This window comes from Coturnix japonica, chromosome 1 (genome assembly GCF_054131305.1).
Source record: "Coturnix japonica strain WE chromosome 1, WE-NBRP24, whole genome shotgun sequence".
In the NCBI taxonomy this organism is placed as follows: Eukaryota; Metazoa; Chordata; class Aves; order Galliformes; family Phasianidae; genus Coturnix; species Coturnix japonica.
Window position 1 is genome coordinate 27081604 of NC_140663.1, and position 20982 is coordinate 27102585.

General features: G+C 37.3%; 1 protein-coding gene across 8 annotated transcripts in view; it reads left to right on the forward strand.

Annotated features, from left to right (window-relative positions):
- The window catches only part of TMEM117 (transmembrane protein 117), a 188464-nt gene that overhangs the window by 94061 nt on the left and 73421 nt on the right, over window positions 1–20982 (forward strand). The window contains exon 1 of one of the 8 annotated variants that reach the window (XM_085514017.1): window positions 2425–2530. The exons of the other annotated variants lie outside the window; for them this stretch is intronic. The gene's annotated coding sequence lies outside the window, so the exon portion shown is untranslated. Of the gene's footprint in view, window positions 1–2424; window positions 2531–20982 lie in introns of those variants that run through there. 8 annotated transcript variants of the gene reach the window in all.

Here is a 20982-nt window from a genome sequence, read left to right on the forward strand (position 1 = left end):
CCCTGAATCAGCCACATGATGCTCCAAACCAGATATTTGAGAGTGACTTCAGAACAGATGCCAACTCTGCCTGATTATTCCTCCATTAAGCAATACTTCTGGTGTCTTGTCAGGTCAGATTTGCATCTTGTTTTGCCTTTGGAAAGGCACAGAGATTTGAGAGCTGATGATCTGATACAGTGAGAGCACTATGCCACTCTAACATTGAAGGTTAAGTGCTGCTGCTCTGCTGGGTTATTGAAGGCCTGTTTGGTGCTCAGTAGAATGGAGCTTTTATATTGCTGCAATTAAAATTACGAACAAATTACTCACAAATTTTATAACATTTGACAGGAAGGGATAACCAGAAGGGTACTGAGAAGTTGGCTGTGATATGGATTTTATATTAAAGTTTCTGAAATCTGTCTGTTGGCTTATGATATCATAATATTTTACCTCAGAAATTAGCTTTTTTCCTCTTAGGTTTCTTTTCTAGCATCTCATCCACTATCATTCATTTCAAAAGTGAAAAAGATTGTCATTCCCTACACTTTTATCTATGTACCTATACTCTGCTATATTCCTACTGGTTCTTAAATATATCTCAATCTTAGTTCTACGTGTCTCTCTTCCTGCCATTCCTCTTTCTGTATGCCGCATGTTGATACTTTAGACCCTTCATATTTCTTTCCGCTTTCATAATAAGTTCACTTCAAGTCTCCAAGCCCAGCTTTTTTAGACTGAACAGCTTCACAGTATTTGCTGAACTCCCTTCATTTGGAATTAAAAATCTTCTGGTTTAGTTTATATCTTTGTCTTTCATACTTCTGGTTTGTGTTCTGTGTCACCTCTGTGCTGTAAGACCTAAGGCACTTACTGTCTCTTACTGGGGCTTTTTTATTTGCAAGTTATACAGTGCTGAGGGTATGCATTCATAATAATTATAAACATTAAACTGCTGCTTGAATTTTTTAGCCTTCACTCAATTGCTTCACTCTTCTCTTGTGTCTTAAGTAAATCCTGCTCATACGTGTGTGATGTGATCTCTGTTGCAGTGATGCTATTTGTTCTGATGTTCAGATGCGACAGCATACAAGTGGCACTCACTGGCACTGGGGACCACCCCTTCTGTGCAGTCCTGATACATGTTCTCTTTTATCTGTGTGTTCCTATTCAGACCAGGGGAAAACTTTATGTCAAATTCATCCATAACTTATGTATGGTTGTATACCTTTTACTTGAGTTTTTAACCAAAGCAAACCACAAGACTGTTTCAGTGTAACAGAGTTCTGGAGATGGGCAGGAGTGCAGGAGGGAGCTTGACCACAGCAAGGCACTAGTAGCTGTGATTTCAAAACAGTATTAGAGGAAATAAATTAAAGAAGACACAGTGGATACATTAACCCCCTAGCATAACAGATGTCTTGAAAAGACTTACACAAAGTAGAACTTGGTGAATGTTTCCTTTCTCTGCAATTAAACTACATCTTTATAGCTGCTGTTCACAGTGATACACGGAAGCTAGTTGAAGTTCGCTGACTGCAGTACTCCAGTGTAGGATAGACTTGTCAGAGAACAGTAATTTTTAAAAATATAATGCATTTCAGAATTAAGTATACATTAATAGAGAAGATTAACAAATTTTTGGAAGAGAAAAGCAGATTAGATCAGCTGCATTCAAATAGAAACAAATTATGAAAAGTAACAGTAGCAAGGGTTTACTTGGTTCACTTCATAACCTTGTGTTCACAAATGATGTTATTGGGCAGAGAAACAACATGGCTCCCATACAGAAGCACTTTATGTGCTGTCCATGTGGCTATAACTTATACAAATATACTGAGTGTCTCAACTATTGGCAGTTAGTACTGATAAAGTTAAGGAAAAAAAGTCCTTATATTGTTGATGCAGTTTAAACACATTGATGAAGTTAGGAGCCAAGATGTTTTTAAATGCAGAGTAGAACATTGAATCAACACGTAGATGTAACTACACCCTTTTCAAAGTTTGATCGGCCACACTAGAATGATCATCTCCTAACTAATGACATTACATTGGAATAAAAAGCTGTGTGCAAGTCAAGTGTACACATCAGGGAATGAGGGGCCCCTTAAAAGGGGGGCTTAAGGGCTATAGCACTAGTATATATAGCACTAGTAGATCCCACTCCAGTTTCAGTTCACTTATAAATACTGAATCCAGTCCTCAGCATAATTTCACTGAGGTCACTTGGAGGAAAATTTGAATTATTCATCATGTTCTTAAAAGTTTTTGAGGAGTTCACAGTCTACTCCATATAAAATACTGATTTACTTCAGAGAGTGATGTTGATTTTGCTCTTGGGTCTCTGCTGCTGCCCATAAAGCATTCAGGGAACGTTCTTGTAGTTTATGATGTCAAAAGTGTAATCCCTTGAGTGAATTATATGTATTTGTATTCACACTAGGTCATCTTATTGCCTGGGGGTCTCCAGACGGTCAGATTGCTTCCACCAACTGACAGGTTTTTAAAGTCTGGGCAGTAGTTTTCCTCAGAAGTGCTCATATCACAGGTATGGGTAAAGTGTGATGTCATGATGACATGGAAAGAGTGTTATAAGTTCAGTTCTGTTCCATCTGATTTTGAGAAATGTTTATGGCAGTCTATGCCCTTTTTCTTTCAACCCTTATTAAAGCAGGTATAATTTTTCTTTGACTGAATATCCTTATCCTTTCTTAAAAAAAATACTCAAGGAAATATTTCTGTTCATCTCAAGCACTCTTCTGTTTAAATACAATGCTTTAAGCAGTCTTCTTGGAATCTGATATTGCTGTTGAGCTGTTCCTCGATGTAAAAGAAAAATCACTTTATGGCAGAAGGGGATTGAAGTGTCTTTGCTAGTGGTAAGGAATAAGCAGTCTTCCAGAACTGTTTTATAGTCTGGTAGTAGTACAGTAGGAAAAATAATGGGAGGGTATCTCATCTGACTATGTATGTCTATTTTGTTTTTAAATGTGGCACTTATGATACACTGTAGTGGCTGGCACCCAATCCTGTCAAGGCTTGAAGGCAACCAACTCTTCAGGTTAAATACATGTTAATATGTTCTACTAGACTGGAATCTCTTTCTCTTGCATGTTTTCTTCCTATGCTAATATGGAAAAAAATAAAGAAAAAAAGAAAAAAAATAAAAAAGCTAATTAAACACAGAGTTTAGGGTGTTTGCTCTCACTTATGTTGTATTTTTTCCATGGTTTGACTGAGTGGGGATCAAACAGTTACGTAAGTTAAAGGTTTGGGATTTGTAGCTTGTCAGATGTAGTCATTTCCCTCTCTTCTGAGTGATATCACTCATGGAGATTTAACTTACTTAGGTGAAGTTAGTTCTTCCAACCTGCTGAGCCTCTTCCCTCAGCTGGCAGTTTCTTCATTCCAGGGGAGCATAGCTGTCAGATGAGGTCACTGCTGCAAAGGGGATGGCAGTCTCTCCAGTACCTAGGGCCAATCCCACAGAAAGTTTTGAAGACCACAGTAATGACCTTCACCTGGACCCTGAAATCACAGAGGAGTTTGCATAAAGATCAAAGTGTTGGGAAGATGTATTCACGATGGCTGTGTTGCTAAGCAAACTGGCAGCTGCTTTCAGTAGCAGTGAGAGTTTTTTACTCTTGGATATAATGAGATGCAGTAATCGAGCCTGGAGGTCATACATGTGTTGATCATTGCTGCCAAATCTGACTGTAGATGCCAAAGAGAAGTATGATTTTCATTACTTTGTACATCAAAACATTGATGTTTAGCAGGGTGCAGATCTTTATCGTTTCTGCATTGTCTTCAGTGCGAATGGAGAGGAAGAAGCAGTGGTTTGACAGGATCTAGGAGTATTTTTTCCACACTGTTCATTCTGAACATCCCCAGGACACAGTCTTTATTGAGATTATGTGCTGTACAGCTTGCTCATAGGGTGGCAGTTGTTGACCAGATGATTGAGAATGTTCTGTCATAGCTGGGTGACTAAGGAACAATTTTCATTCTCTATTCTGATTGCTTTCCTTGCTTATGTAGTGTTTTCACTGGCTTTTAATTTCCTTCAAAATAACAGCAAAATTGTATTTCCATTGAAAAACTGGTTGGAGTTTTGAACAAAAATGTGCACATCTGTCAAGGATGGAAGCAACTACACTACACTGCACATGTAAGAGAGAAGCTAGAGCATATTTATTTTTTATAATGTGATTTAAGAAAGCTTACTTGTAAATAAGGCAGTGACAAAAGATTTGCTGTGTCCAGATACACTTGTTTATTTGCCTCATAGGAGGTAGGGTAAACATGCTTATATAGGAGATCCTCTAATTGAGCATGAGGTTCAGAGTGGACCCTCTTGCTTTCTAAATGTCATGAATCATGGAGGTAAGGGATATAGGTGTGACTGAATCCACTTCTAGTCCCTGACTTGGTCAACAGTTTACATCTAAAGGTTGAGGAGGCCCACCCTTTGAGTCACAAGGTCCAGAGTGAACCCCCTTGCTTTCTGAGCTTGAGCCATGAAGGTAAATATTTTCCTAGGTGCAGCTGGATCCACTCCTAGTCCCAAACTTGGTCAACAATTTATGTCTAATGGATGACGTGTGTGCAGTCTAGAATATAGTCTTAGCAAAGCTAACAAAGCCTGAAACAAACTATTATTCATTTACCAACCGTCTGTGTTGGCAAAATGTCTTGATGTCAAGGTATAAGAGGTCTCTGCACAGGCATAACCTTGAGAGGCATCCCTGCTCAAGGAAAGATTCTGCTGTGCAGCCTGCTGCACTGAGGAAAAACGTAGGGGAGTTCTTGGGCTGCTCACTTTATTGGGGCAAGGTGACTACTAGTTATAGGTTGTTTTTTAGGCACATCCTCAATTGGCCTTCCATGTATTGAACCAGATGTCTGCTATGAGTTCTTTTTGGCAAAAAGGTACAAAACCCAAATCACCACCACTAATATCACTGTAGCATTTTGAGGTTGTTGCTTATGTTGAGGACCATAAGCAATCAGCCATTAATTGTGCACCTTACTGACATAGACAGCCTAAAAACCCTTCACTCATCATGTGTGTTAAAAACCAGGTTTTGGAAAGAACATTGGTCAGAAAGAGCTTGAAAACTGGAAGCATGTAATTTGTTTTCCACTGCCGGTTCAGCAAACCACCTTGATATTTTGTGCACTTAATTAAGAATTTATGTGCAAAGTATCATAACTGTTGAGTCCTTCTCTAAACAATGGAGAGTGAGAGCTGCTAGCTTCTGTTCAGAGGACAGTGTATCCCTTTCCTTAGGAAAGACAAATTGGGCATTGCAGTTAAGCTTCTGAAGTTACATGACATAAATCCATTCACCTGTGTGTGTTATTGGTTAGTAGACAACATTCAAGACATACTGAACTGCATAATTTTTTTTTTTTGAAAGGGAAGGGTGCTAAACAGGCCCCAGAGGAAGACAAGAACACACATTTCCTCACATTATATGCCAGGGATGCTATGTATTCAGGACAGGTCTGAAACAAAAAACAATGATGGTTAGTGCCTCTTTCTTTTCTCCAAGTGTTTGTCTCAATCAATTAAATCTGTTTAGCTTCTGTAGTTAACCTTTCAGAAGCAAAGCAACTGGAATGCATGCATACAGATACTGTATTTTAGATCATTATCAGTAGAAGAGTTTAGTTTCACACGCTGGCTTTCTAAACTAACCAGTCCCAAATTAAAAATACAGTCATTTGTCATTGATCCATTGATTATTGTTGCTTCATCTTTTATAATAAGTGGAAACAAAGTTGTCACACCATCCAGAATTAAAAATGTTTTGGGTAAACTGGGGCAATTCTGCTTGCCTTGATGGAGAATAATGTTTGACTGAGAGTATACACATTAGAGTAACAGGAGCCTACCTTCCTTTCTTCTCCTGCCCCTCTTCCAGATATAAGAAATCACAATGGCTACTGCAGCAGTGTAGCTCTGAGAAGCCAGACATAAGCTCAGAAGTCAAAGAACAGTCCCTTCATGGTCACATATCCATCTGAGGACTGGAGTAGGCAACCTACAAACACATGTGATGGAAAGTAAAGAGGATTGTCCTGGTTCCACAGGGCCTGGTCAGACTGTCAGACAGGAACTATAATCAGTTCTTTCCAATAAGAAAGCCTGTGATCCTGATGGCACAATGAATTCGTCCAGACCAAATATTCAAACAGAGAAACAACTTCTGTTATTTCTCTTGTGCTGTAGAACCATACTGGCTCTTTTTATTTCCCCTTTCTCTATATTCAGTGATAGTTTTTCATTTTAACATAAAAGGAAAGTTAGGGAGGACTCTGAGCTTGTTTTGATAAGGTAAATATGATTGCTCTTCATGTAGTTTTACCGAATTTACAAGTCTGCATACTTACCATTCTCACAAAATACTTCTAAATAAAACCTAGCAAAGCTGTCTGTGTTGGTCTAAGATTGTACAAGTGCACAGTATTTTCTTTATATTAAAAATGTCCAGAAAATAGTCTGACATCAGAGGGCTCCTCCCAGGCTTAACTTAATCCAATATGTCTGGGAAACAAGGTTTTACAAAACCTGGAATAAAAAGTTCAGTCTGCTAGGAATTATTAATACAGTTTAGAAACTGTTGAAACGATGTATTGTTTATTACTATAGAAGAAATAGAACTGGAACAAACAGCTGGTATTCTCTTTAGGAACTGTTGAACGTAGGCACATTAAAGAGATATGAAATCCAGGATGTAAAATAAAACATTATTTTAGTACTGATTACTGCTTGTATTACTAATTAAAAAGTGTTACAAGTAATGCAGGCAACATTTTTCCTCTAAACCTGGTAATACACCACAAATATATTTTTGAAAGGCAGGAAATTGGAAGTAACAAAATTGAGTCAAGCACATCCGTGTGTTGAATAACAGGTTGTCATGGTTTAATAATTTTGTAATTTTGCTATCAGTATTCCACATCATAACATCATGTAAGGCATGAATAATTTTACCGAATGTGCAACTTACAGAAGAAGACTACATATCCCAGAGAACATCATGGTCAGAGATAAGTCATGGGATCTGGACACTATATTATCTCACTCCCAGGCTGGACTGACGTCTTTTGAGTTCTGGCGTCCAGGAGAGCCTGTGGGAGCCTTCCAACCATTTCACCTAGAGTTACAGTAGGCCTCTCAGTTTTGGGACTCATTCTCTCTCCTATTTTGCTTGATTCGTTAGCTTAATTTCAATTATATTGTATTATATTGTGTTATCCTGTATTTCTATATAGTATTTAGTAAATAAGTGTGCCTCCTTAGATCGTTGCCACTGTTTTCTTTTGCTAATTAACTTTTTCCTTCCTTTTGGGCTAGCGTCCCTGTGGGGCCAGCGGCCCCCCTGCTATGGACGCAGGTAGATTTTCTGTTAACCTGTGACACAGGTATAGAAGTCCCCTCATCACATTTGGTATCATTTTATATTTGTATTGCATTCTCCTGGCTTGTCTAGAAATGTAAAGCTTGAAGACAATTAACTACAGCTACTGAGGAGTTCAACAATAATCTCAAAAGAGTAATAAAACTGCTTTTAAGCCAATAGCTTAAAGGTAACAGTTGTGCAAGAACAATGCCTTTTGAAACACACTGAATCTTGACAGAAGCTCCAATCCCCTATATTTTAGCCTTGTTCATTTGTCAACATAAAGGCAAGATAAAGTCTTGCGGGATTAAGTAAACTCCATAGCTAAAAATATAGTTTGACACTTCTTGTAGACATATGACAAGGCTACACAAGGAATATGTTGGTATTCTTTTCAGCTGTAAAGAATATGTTTTTAAGAGAGACTGAATACTGTTATTGAGTTTAAGTAGTGCAGCATTAGTACCTTCAAATAATTTTAACCAGATGTTGTTATATTTTTCTTTTTCTGAATCTTTACAAATACAGATGGCAAGGAAGTAATGCGTGAAATATTTTTGAGTAGAATATTTAATTAATATTTAGAAACCATTTTGCTGTTGGTGTGATTTCTAAAACTGTTTATGTAATTTCTTAAACTGGGTACTGTAATTAGACTTGAATGATTTTCTTAATGTTGTTCAGTGTTCAGTGAATGAAAGATTGGTATCTTTTTAAGTGCTCTGTATTCCATGTGTACTTTCCAGCAATTTTATAGCATACTGGTTTCTTAATCATCCATACCCCCCCCACTGATGCTAATTGAGCTACATGTGTAGCATATTCTTTATGAAGAACAAGTGACAGACACCAAAAGTGTAAGATCTGCAATTTAAGTCAAATAGTTCTGGTGAGAGTGAAACAAACAGTAATGTGTAAGTCTGACCATCTTCTGATGCACAAGAATTCAAAAAGAACAGCAAAGTCTTTGGGATTAACTTTGGTTTTTTTTTAGGTGAGTATAAAATAATGAGCTTCCTTACCATACATTCACACTGATGCGATTGTCCTTAAGTGTCATTAAGTGACCAATTGTATAACGAAGAGCAGAATTTAGCCTTTCACTATTTTTCATAGTGATTTTGATTTTGACAAGACAGAGTTTGAACTGCCCTTAACACTTCAGAAGTGAGCAGATGCTTTGGATTCTCTTGTGAATCATAAATCCCTTCATCTCTGTTTTGGTTTGGTGAACCCATTTCTGTTGCCAGTTGTAAAATGTGTTTTTTCTTCCGTGTCAAACATCACAAGGTTAACTTTGCAAAGGGCAGTTCCATGGAAATCAACTATTTTCTACACAATGGGTTTTTGAAGGACCAGTTTGTCCTCCAGTGGGTACCTTGGAGGTTTCAAACTGTAATTCTGTTATGCGCTATATTTGTATCAACTTGTCACGAACATCCCAACAGACAGAACGAAAGAACTGTCTTTGGAAAACCAAAACTATGCATTCCCAATCCACCTGTGTGATTCTCACTGCCTCTTCTAGAGGAAAGAGGTCTTGCAAAGATACGTGGAAGGTTTTATAGCTGGAGCTGCAGTGGTAAAAGGTCACGTCCTTTGCCTAGTTGATTCAGGGCAAATTGATATTATTGTGATGCCTTGAGGTGAAGGGGAACCAATGTTTAGCTGTTGAACAGTCTGAAGATTAAGGGCTAAATCAAAACCTGAAAATCTTTAGGGGGAGGAGTATACAAACACGGTTTGAAGCTCCCTGTATCTCTAACAGTGGATCTGGTACAAGAAGTACTGTTACCTTAGGAACTTATTTAAAATGCAAGTCACATTCAATTGTTTTTCACATGAAAGAGAATCATCATCTGTCTGCGAAGGTAACTAAGGAAAAAAAAAAAAAAGAAGCATACACCAAAATGTGCCCATAGCTTGGCATTTACTGTGACAAAATGTCTCCAATATAGCAAACAGACACAGCTGCATGAACAAGTTCATCTGAACTTAGATAGAGTTAAATGGGTTTTGTTCATTTGCTTTCCTTAACATTTTTGTGTGATTGGTATTATCTGCCTAGTTATTTGTTTTTCATGTATCCAAAGCAGCATGTACTTATTGCTGTGATGATGGTGGGATGGTGGGGTCAAACAATAGTGTGGAAATGAACATGTCCAAGGTTGTATAGAACATTTGGAAGTGGCCTCTTCAGTCTTTTTCTACCACCGTTCAGCTAGAGATTGCCAGAGTCAGAACATTTTCTCACATGAACCTTCTCTAACTATTTCAGTGCAAAGTCAGCTGGCTTAAAACACTGCAAAAGGCTTTTTTTCTTCTTCTTCTTTTTTTTTTTTTTTTTTTTTTTTTTTTAATTAATTTATTTTTTTATCTGACAAAGCTAACTGTGGATTTTTAAATCCCTGGTTTTATTCATAAATGGAAAAGGTCACAAAACAATATAAGCTCTAGAAATCTCCTGCTAGTCATGTTCCAATTGAAAACTTAATCTATTCCTAATCATTGTGCCATTATATTTATTGGTGGGTTTCTAATTTGTAGTGCAATTAATGAGAATGGAGTGTAGTCAGAAGCCACAGGACTTATTTTCAAGCAGAACTTATGCCGCCATGCTACTAAGAAGAAAGAAAAAAAAATGCAAATGATGTATCTGTAAAACTTCTAAAAAACTGCTGAAATATAATTATCATTAATGGATTTTCTCTGAAGTGGAACACATTTGCACAATGCACGCTAGAAAAAATACTGCAAAAATTAAAAAGACAGAAGCTTCTTGGATAGAAAAAAAAAAAGTGAAGAATCTTAAGATGTGAATAAAGAGAGAGGACCAAAAATGATGTTTTGGAAATTCGTTCATATCAGCTCAGGATTTCTCACGTTCAAACCAATGAAATAATTAAGTGGCAGTTACAAAACCAACAACGAATGCAGGCAAATTGTATTTTAACAGTATTTCAGTATTTTCCTTCAGCGGTGGGAAAGTGGCTTGCTTATCATATTGACTCTCAAAGAGTGCTCTTTTAGATCACTTTATATATCCAGAATATAAATCCAGAATAAGTCTGTCTGGAGAGATGGTGGACAAAATTAATCCTTGGACTTGAAAAAAAAAAAAAAAAAAAAAAAAAAAGAATAATTATATATATATAAATTTATATATGTAAATATGTATATATGTGCTCTGTTCAGGGCAGAAATACATAGACACGTTAAATATTTTTTTTATGCATAAAATACACACATAGACAACAATACAATACGATGAAAAAAACCACAAAAAAAACAAGTGAATGCATGTTTTATTGAAATATAAATTTATTTTCTTGTATTAACATGGGAAATTGTGACTCGCTTTTTAGTGCACTGTTAAAAATTCACTGTTAGAAATCTACTACTGTTTAATGTGATTTTACAAATTCTAATCCCTCAAGTAATTTGTTTTTCCAAAAGCCTAGATGCTACTTTTTCTGCATGGGGGACGGCTGCATGCAAGTGTCTTCATGACATAGGAGATCAAATGGTCATTTGTTCTTTTTTTATGCAATGTTTGTTGTTCTGAAACACCTAGGAAATTTTACTCATCGTTTTGCTGATTATTTTCATCAAATCTATGCACCAGATCACACGTAATAGCTGAAGTATTGTCTGTTTACCATTTTTAGATGCCAGCTTATTTTTGATAATTATGCATTCAGAAAGAGGAAAAATAAATATTACTAAATAAAAATTATTTTCCTGTATGGACTGTGAGAGTTTAGTGCTGTGGTTTAAGAGCTGACACTGAAAAATGTGATTCTGCAATCAATCCTTTCATTGCCTGATCACTCCCTTGCCAGCAAATTCTGTGTGCAAGTTTTGCAGGCTTGTTGCAGGTCTTTCATGTCCTCATTAGTGGAAATGATTGACAGTAGACACATTTGTTTGTAAAGCCAAGGACAGCTTTACAACACAGGATTCAACTATTCTTCAGATTTGCATCCTACATTGTTGGAAGCCACAGTTTCGTGCTTACTGGTCTGGGTCTGTGCTTGGTGAAGATACAACTTCAAAAGCTCCACATCTTTCCTGTGTTGGGGGCTCATGACTTGTATGCAGTACTCCACCTGGGGCCTCATGAGGACAGAGTAGAGGGGGAACAATCCCCAATCTTCTGATGGAGCCCAGGAACTGTTGGCCTTCTGGGATGCAAGTGCATGCTGCTGGCTCAAGTTAAGTTTTTCATCAACCAGAACCCCTAAGGCCTTCTCAGCAGGGCTATTCTCAAGGAGTTTTTCTCCCTGTTTATATCCATGTCTGAGATTATCTCAACCCAAGTGTAAAACCATGCATGTTGCTTTGTTGAACCTCATTAGGGCCACAAGTTTATTTTGAGTTTATCAGGGTCCCTCTGAATGGCATCCCTTCCTTCTTCTTCATCATCTGCATCGCTCAGCTTGGTGTCATCAGTAAACTTGCTGAGATTGCACTCAATCCCATCATCAATGTCAGTGATAAAGATGTTAAAAAGTACCAGTCCCAAGGCAGCCCCTGGGGACTCTGCTTGCTACTGGCTTCCACCTGGACCTAGAGCCATTGGCCACAACCCTCTGGCTGTAACCTTCCAACCAATTCCATATCCACAGAGTAGTCCACCTTTCGAATCCGTATCTCTCTGGTTTAGAGATAAGTATGTGGTGGGGTGCAGGATAAGCAGGAAAAGCTCCCATGAGTCAACAGAGCAAATACAGAATACTCAAGATTCTTCTCATGCCAAGTGAATTTAATTGCTGTCTGCTGAAGACAGGATTTCAATGAAATTTAACTCTGTAGCCTATTAGTTGCACTGAAAAATGCACAAATATTCACATAATAGATCAGTTTACTACATTGCATTTGTAAATTAAAAGAAAATAGCAAGGGTACAGCCAAAATCCAAATCCATTTGTGCGAACCCCATCATAAGAAGCACAAGGGTTTGATGGAGAGAAATCAGGCTTGGGTCTTGACAACAAAATGTGTGTTTTCTGGTACTACATCAAAGTTAATATGCCTGCCTTCCAGGAGGCCAGGACATTTTACGTTAGTTGCCTGTGGACTGAAGTTATGTATATGCAGATTGCCTTGTGGTGCACTGAGAGGAGGACATGCTGGCCTGGATTGATGCCAGCTTGGACACTTCTTTGCTGCATTCCTTTGTGTGGAATGGAGACTCAATATGTGAAGTCCCTTCCTGTATATAACAAAAGAGATAGTAAAGCTAATGGATTACTAAACAGTTATCCCACTGCTTTTCTGGCAGATATTGAAGAGGCTCATGATAACTCTGAATTCTGTGCATTATTAAAGTATCTCCATTAATCAAGAAAGTATAAAATCTAAAGACTAAAATTTTATTAAATGTACTTTCATAATTAAGAATTTTAGATAGCATCTGTTTTCTGGCTGCCTCCCTAGTGCCCTCTAACACTGAGATTTTAGACTTGAACTCTGCTTCCAGAAGCTCTTTAGAGTATCTTGACTTGGTTCTTGTCTTGTGGGTTAAAATCCCATGTATTTTGTGAAGAGATGTTTGGATTATCTTTTGAACACTTCAGAGCTGATTTTGGATCTGAGATGTCCTAGGTAATATTCAAATATGTCTTAAAGTAGTCAAGATAATCTACCTATAAGTGTCAAGGAAGCAAAAACACGTACATTTAAGCTTTGAATTCCATCTGAATTCTTTCACCACTATATGCCGTTTTAGTGACTTTATTTCAACCTCATGCTCTCATTTTTAGCTTCATATAATTTTCACACTTCTCTCTCACTGTGTTCTATCAAGGTCACTCTTTTTTTTTTTTTTTAAAAATATTTTTTAATTTTTTTTTAGAACACCTTAGTTCTGAGTGACTATTTTCTTGTTTCATTTTCCTTTCAAAAATCAGTGTTTTTTTCAAAGCTGATAAAGGTCTTTACTATACCTTCGTTTTCAGTGAGTGGGGCTCGGGAGGTCCTATTATGGCTCAATGGCTGTTTATGAGGGTGGATAGCAATAGGACAAGGATTCCTATTAAACTGAGATAGGGGAGGTTTAGGTTAGATGTTAGGAGAAAGTTTTTCATACAGAGGTGACGCACTGGAACAGGTTGCCCAAGAAGGTTGTGGATGCCCCATCCCTGGAGACATTCAAGGCCAGGCTGGATGTGGCCCTGGGCAGCCTGGTTTGGTGGTTGGCGACCCTGCATTGAAACTGGGATTGAAACTGGATGAACGATGTGGTCCTTTTCAACCCTGGCCATTCTATGATTCTATGATTACAGACTACAAATCCTGTAAATACTGTTTTTTCATGAGAAATACTTCATACTAAACCTAAGGTTATGCTAACTTCAGCTAAACTATAACTTTAATCACACTTCATGCTTCATCTTCATTAATCATACTTCATTCACCAATTTTCACAGAGTTGCATTTTTAATTAAAAATGTATGCATATTACCACGTTACAAGCATATAAATGTATATATTTATGAGATTATGTAACAATGTAACAAACATGGAAAACTCTGTTCTGAGTTTTCAGCCAACAAAAGCTGACATTTTCTTGAGGTCCCCATTTATGTGAAGATAAATCAGAGAATGCATATTCCATGTTTATGTATTATAGTAAGACAGATCATCACCACTTATATTTGTTGTTCAGTTTTGAAGTTTGCCATGTTAACTCTGCTAGATAGTAGTTAGGTCAGACGTCTACCTCTCGGGTTAATGTGTACCTAGCATTGTGTATTAAAATGCAAGCACATCGGTACTAGCTTTGTCTTTCTATGGACTGTCATTAAAATTGGAGATGGAACAGAGTTGTCAGGCACAACTTAACAGTGCTCTCATATAAACATGCTGCTCAGTCCTGGACTTCGTAATTTTAAAATTGATTTTTCTGAGCAAAGACTTATGATTACCAATGAGAATTCTGAGGAAATGAAACAGAAGTATGAGAGGGACTGCTTTAAAGACATATCCCATCTTAGGCCTGATATATGCTTTATATGGAGGTAATAAAACTTAAATATTTAAATGATCTGTAATTATACATTTGCTTAACTAGTATTGCAATAATGGATATTTCATAAATCTTTATTTCTACCCAGGTAAAATGAGATATTATTGTCTTATTCCTCTTGAGAACCTTCAGTTGTGTGACAACACTGACATTTTAATCTCTACCTTCTCTTTACAGCTAGAAGGCATAGATTGTTTTTGTTTGTTTGTTTTTCTTTTTTAAGTCCTTCTGTTTATGCTTAGTAATAGTAGAGATTTTTGTTTCTTTTGTCAAGGAAAAAAACCTAGACTGTATTATCACAGTGTGATTTAGGCAGCCAATTTTTCCAAATTGTGTTGTTTCACTCTTTGTGCTAAGAGAGCAAAGAGTTGGAGCTCAGCCAAATGGTTTGTGCAGAAATGCTCAAATAGGTTATGTTAATATTATAAGGGAAAATCTGTAAATATAGACAGGAAGAATTAAATAAAGGTGATTTTATATTGTACAGCTAATTCAAGCATGCAAATATAATCTACATTCAATTTCTTGAAAACTTGGAGACAAAGCAGAATTGTTTCATCCAAAAAAAATGCCACCAAACACCCGATCTGACTGAAGAAAGGAAATGACTTCGTAAAACAATCAGAAAAGAAGAGATAAGTGCAACACTTACAACATGCTTTTAGTATCAGTTAGAAGCTAAAGGTCAAAGTTTATGACAAAAGAAGGCTGTTCCATTATCCTCCAAGACATTCAGCTAAATGTAAAGAAGCTTACAGGCATCACTGGAAGCTGCTTTCCAACACTGATGGTACATTATTTTGAAAGGACTGGAGAGAGAGTATTCATTATTGTTTTGTGCAGAAAGAAAGAATTAAGATACCGATTATAAACCTTTCAAAAGTTGTGGAATGAGAAACGGACAAAGCCAAATAAGATGTGGAGAAGTCAACTGGTTTTCAATTAAATGCCAGCCAGGCAATTTCCAAGAGAAGGTGCACAATTTATGCAAAATGCTGTTTAAAATGCTTAATCAAGTAAGCTGAGATGACAAACAAGACCAGCTGTAGAGCAAAGATTGTACCGTATCAGCTGTGCACACAGTATGGTTCAGATTTGAGAACTATCCATATAAGAAGTAATAATTGACCAAAAATTGTTCTTCAGAAAGGAATCTGATTAAAAAAAGAAACACAAAAACCTGCTTTATACCATGTTGATAAAGTGGCATATTTTAATTTGTAACAACTGAACTTATAAAAAAGCAACTTTCCCTTTCATGTAAAGTTGATATCCTTGAGATTTTTCTCCTTTGTTCTTTTTTAAAGAATCTGTTGGTTTGCAGTAGTGTGTTTTATGAATATAAATAAGGTAAAAGTACATTTTAATGAGTGACCATTAGCTGACTTTACATGGCTTTGTGTTTAGACAGTGGATAAAAAATAAGCATGTCAAACAAATGGCAAGAATGATCTAGTGTTATTTGCTTTCTTCTAAATGATATCAATCCTGGTTCCTCGTGGGATGAACATTTTCAGATGGATAGCTATGCCTCTGATGTCAAGAAAAAAAACAACAACAAAACAACAGAATAATCTTGATTTTTTGTTTATGTGAGAAAAACTCAATTTCAAAGGAAAGAATGGTTTGGACACGGACTTACTTTAAGATATGGTGGAGTAACAACCATATGGTAAAGGTTGTGCGCTCAAATATTCTTGAACAGTGGAAGAAATTTCCTTCCATTGTCATTGAATTTCATGTTTGCTGAGAGGTTTTAACAATCATTTCCATCAATCCTTGACTTCCCAGCCTGTAAAACCAGGTATCTACTTACAGTCAAACTGGCTGTAGAACATCCTGCAGCACCAGTCCAGAAGGAAGTGTTAAAATCCTATCTCTAGAGTTAAAAGTTTCACTCATCTCTCATCTTGCTGTACCTCCTTTTCCAAAATGCCCTCTATCAACCCTACTAGTACTTAGGAAATCTTCATAAACCATTATCCACTGTGTCTTCACTGTTCTTTCCAAACGGGTGCCTGAATCTTTTTCAATTATACCTATTAATGTTTGGCAGCCATCTTTACCTCTTTGTGCTTATTGTACAAAAAGATAGCAAGAATCAGTGTTACCAAAAATTGTATGATATTGTCTTTAATATGCAGAAGCAACAATTTTATCTGAAAGCATAAGTTTTGAATTTTCTGTATCTGTCTTCTAATTACTTTCAAGGCAGCATGTTATCCTGGTTTCAACTGAGGTAAGGCTAATAGCGTAGTAGTGTGTTGATAGCACACACTGATGTTTTAGTTCTTGCCAAGTAGTGCTGCACAGATCTGAGGACTTCTCACACTGCCACCAAGGGAGCTGGGAGAGCACAGATTGCTAGGGTAGGAAGTTCTGTCCTGTGAAGGACTGAATAAACAGCTGTATGGTGTTGAACAGCTTGCTGGATCAAATCACAGTGCATATTTGTTAGAAAGTCTTTCAAAACACAATTCTTAAACCCTGAATACAAATAAAAGGGATCTTTATTATATTATTTTTCTTAAATTGTTAATTCTGAGCTGAGCTTATCACATCACTTTGAGGGAACATTCAGTAAGCTTTTTCCACAAGTAAGGAATTCCCCAGTAGTCCCTGAGTAGGAGTTAAACAAGGAAGAAAACAACACTGTTCCCCAAGTTGTCCATTTGTAATCTTCTGCTGTCACAAGTATGCCTTCTTTCTTGTCCTTACAGAATCACTCTAATGCTTTGTCTTTGCAGCATGTGAGGGCATTATAGAATCATAGAATCAGGTTGGAAAACACCTTAAAGATCATCGAGACCAACAACAACCAAACTGTACTACCCTAACTAACAACCCTCCACTAAATCATGTCTCTGAGCACCACATCCAAACAGTTTATAAACACATCCAGGGATGGTGACTCAATCACCTCCCTGGGGAGCATATTCAAGTGCTTCACAACCCTTTCTGTAAAGAAATTTTTCCTGATATTCAACCTAAACTTACCCTGGCACAACTTGACGCCATTTCCCCTCACCCTGTCATCTGTCTACCAGTGAGATCAACCCTGCTCTTGCTGTAGTCACCTTTCAGATACTGGAAGAGGGCGATAAGGTCTCCCCTCAGCCTCCCTAGACTAAACAGCCTCAGTTCCTACAGTCTGTCCTCATAGGGCATATTCTCTAAGCCCTTCACAAGCCCTGTTGCTCTTCTTTGGACCTGTTCCTGCACCTCTTTGTTCTTTATTGAGTATTGTCCTGTGTTGAGGTTCCCAAAACTGAGCACAATACTCCTGGTGAGGCATCACCGGTGTCAAGTACAGGGGCAGGATGACTTGCCTAGTCCTGTTCACCACACCATTCCTGATTAAAGCCAGGATGCCATTGGCCTTCTTGGCCACCTGGGCACACCGCTGGCTCATATTCAGCTGACTGTCCATCAGTATTCCAAGGTGCCTTTCTGTCAGGCAGCTTTCCAGTCACTGGCTCTTATTCACTAGCTCATCAAATATGATTAAATTAATAATGGTTAATAATTGATATGTTTTCTGGGAAACTGAGAGCCAGGTGAAAAGGCACCAAATGACATATTTGTTGTCATTTATGCATACTTTTATCTGAAGAGCAAGAACTTTGAAACCACAATTGTCAGAATAATAAATGATGCCTTCTGGCACATGCAAACACAGATTACAGAGGAAAAGTTACAATGGTGGTGTACGAGTCTAACAGTGAATTTCTGACTCTGAGGGCATCACAATACAAATACAAATGATTCCAGTGCCCAAGAGCCTATGTATTACAGCATGTGAATGCATGCAAGTCTTACAGAGAAAGCTATTAGATGGAGATGTTGAAAGAAGGTATAGTAGAAATAAATGCAGGCCTTTCTGTTTTGCAAGGAGCTCCTTCATGTCTCAGAAGTGATGTTCTTTATGCCTACGCTTGTAGCACACTCCACAGCAGGCGCTCTGGTAAGCCTCGTGTTGGCACAGTCCAGGAAAGCTATCTTTAGAGACATAAGTACTCCCTGTGCATGCATCCAGAGTGGTTGGCAATCTAGCAAGAACAGCTCAGCATCTATGTTGTATCTAAGCTAAATTAAACCAGATTTTTTTATTGTTCCTTTGATGTTGATAGTGATCTTCCTAGCCTTTGTGTCCTTTATGGAATGGGTTGATTGAGCTTCTTGTTTGTGACTTGCTGGCATATTCTGACCTTAAAATTTTTCCAAGATGAAGACTTAGTCTCAAAGAATGAATCGCATCTTTGCTAAAACAGAGACTCCTGTATATAGCTGTATGGCTACATAACTGGGAGACTAAAACCCTTACATTGCTGTAGTTTTGAAATAAATGCTTGCATTTCTGCAATATTCCAAAACGTTCAGGGTCCTATCCTAACTTTAAAAATTAGGAATAAAAACACTATTTGTGTTTTCCATATAAAGGCCCTTTCTGTGTGAACACATTTTGAACCTTCTGTTGGTGTTTTGCTTGTTGGTTTCTCACTGAATTCATGGAATCATGGAATTGTAGAAAGACTTGGGTTGGAAGGGACCTTAAAGCCCATCCAGTTCCATCCCCCTTGAGCAGGTTTGCAACTCAGTAGATCAGGCTTCCCAGAGCCCCATCCAACCTGGCCTTGAGTGCTTCCAGAGATACAGTATCCACAGCTTCTCTGGGATCACCATTTTGTGTGTCATCCTTTTGTGATATGACTTGTCCATTCTCCTGAATTCTTTAGCTGTACTTACTCCTCTACAGGCCTTTCAAAATAATTTGGATTCTCTAGGTTTGTTTTCCCAGATCAGCCCAATGAAGGCACTAAACTCTTATATATAGGATGTGTGAATATAGAATCAGAGTCATAGAACCCTTAGAGTTGGAAGGGATCTATAAAGGCCATCCAGTGATTGCACTCCATAAATGCCTTTTTCTTTTCACTGAACATAAAAAGCATCCTTACCACTCTAGATGTGTGCCAGACCTGGCATAATTTCTGCCTCTTGCCTTGAACAAAGCCACCAAGCTCCCAAAGGAAAGAAATAAAGCTTTCCTGCCTTGTCAGCCAAAGATGGAACAGAGCTGAATACCATAATAAAAATCATTTTATGTCTCGCATATTGCCTTTAATACTACTCAAACCTCTGCTTATGCTTTTGTAAAACTAATAAGGAGTGGTAAAACAAGAACAAATATCTCCTGCAGCATGGTGTCAATGGCTGTATAAACAGCAAGTGCTTGCCACACGGCACCTAGTATTTTGTATTTTGTTGCGTACATTCAGTGATTTGTGTGCACAGAAGGGACTTGAAATATGGTAGGAAATGGGTTGGTGTAGCAGAGGTTTTTTTGCATTGGGTTTTTTTTTTTGTGTGTGTGTTTTTGTTTGTGTTTGTTTTGTTTTTGCCAAAGCTCTATTCCATTTGTACAACTGATTCTAAACAACAGTTATTCATATCTATGAAGTGTTCAAAAATTTCCAGTTTAAAGAAAATTACTCTATTTTTTTGTTCGCCTGTTTTAAATAAAATTTATTCAGGAGTTATTTTTGTGGGTATTAAAGTACAAGATATAATTTCCAGAGTAATTTGAATATAGATTTTAACTGCATTTGATGGATATGCAGATGTAAGACAGTGTGTGTTCAAATACTGTGGGTCAGGGGAATAATTCAGATGTGACATAGGTCATAAGGGTAATGATGGAAAAAGTGATGGAAAATGGTCAAATGCAGAAAATAATACTGGGGTCTGTTGTGGAAGCTTAAGAATTGAACCACAGTACTATTTATCATTCATATTGATTACTGAAATGTGACAGACAATTAACGTTGTTTTTCAGGATTTACCTATTATTAAAACAGTGAGTTTGTTAAGACAAGAACAATGTACTAGCTTTTACTAAACTGAGAAAAAAAAGAGTAGATTGAAGGGGCCATATTTTGTCTCTGTGATTGCTGTTGTTTTGCAACTGCAAATATGTGAAGAATTTCTTTCAATTAAAATGAAGAGAAATAAGCTTGTTTTCAGGGTAGCAATGAATCTGCATTAGGAACATTTAAAAATGTAAAAGTAGACAAGACTATTTTAAAATCTGGCTATATGTTTGCAGACAAAAATGTTTAGCTTAAAAAATGTCTTCTTTTTTATAGATCAGTAAGACTTAGTATAAATATTTGTTGCATTAGTTTTCAAACAGTTACACATTTGTGTGTTCCAAAATGCAACAGAGTAGATTAAAATAAATTAACAGCTATTTCTGGGGGATATGTATCGAAGTTTTTGACACTTGTGCTCATATGCCATAAGAATTTCATAATTGAAGAAGATCTTTCGTATCATCACTGTGTAAGTCAGGAAAGTGTTGAGCCATGATCCACAATGGACTGTTTTCTCCCTAACGCCCAGCTAATAGAAGCATAAAAGCATCTTTCACATAGGTTACTTTGCACATCAAGTGAACATCTCTGCAATTTTGAAGTATCTCAAAGAGGATGAATCCCAAAATGGTGGAGTGAAGCTTTTAATGATGAATACTAAATGTAACCCTGGTTTTGTGTATGG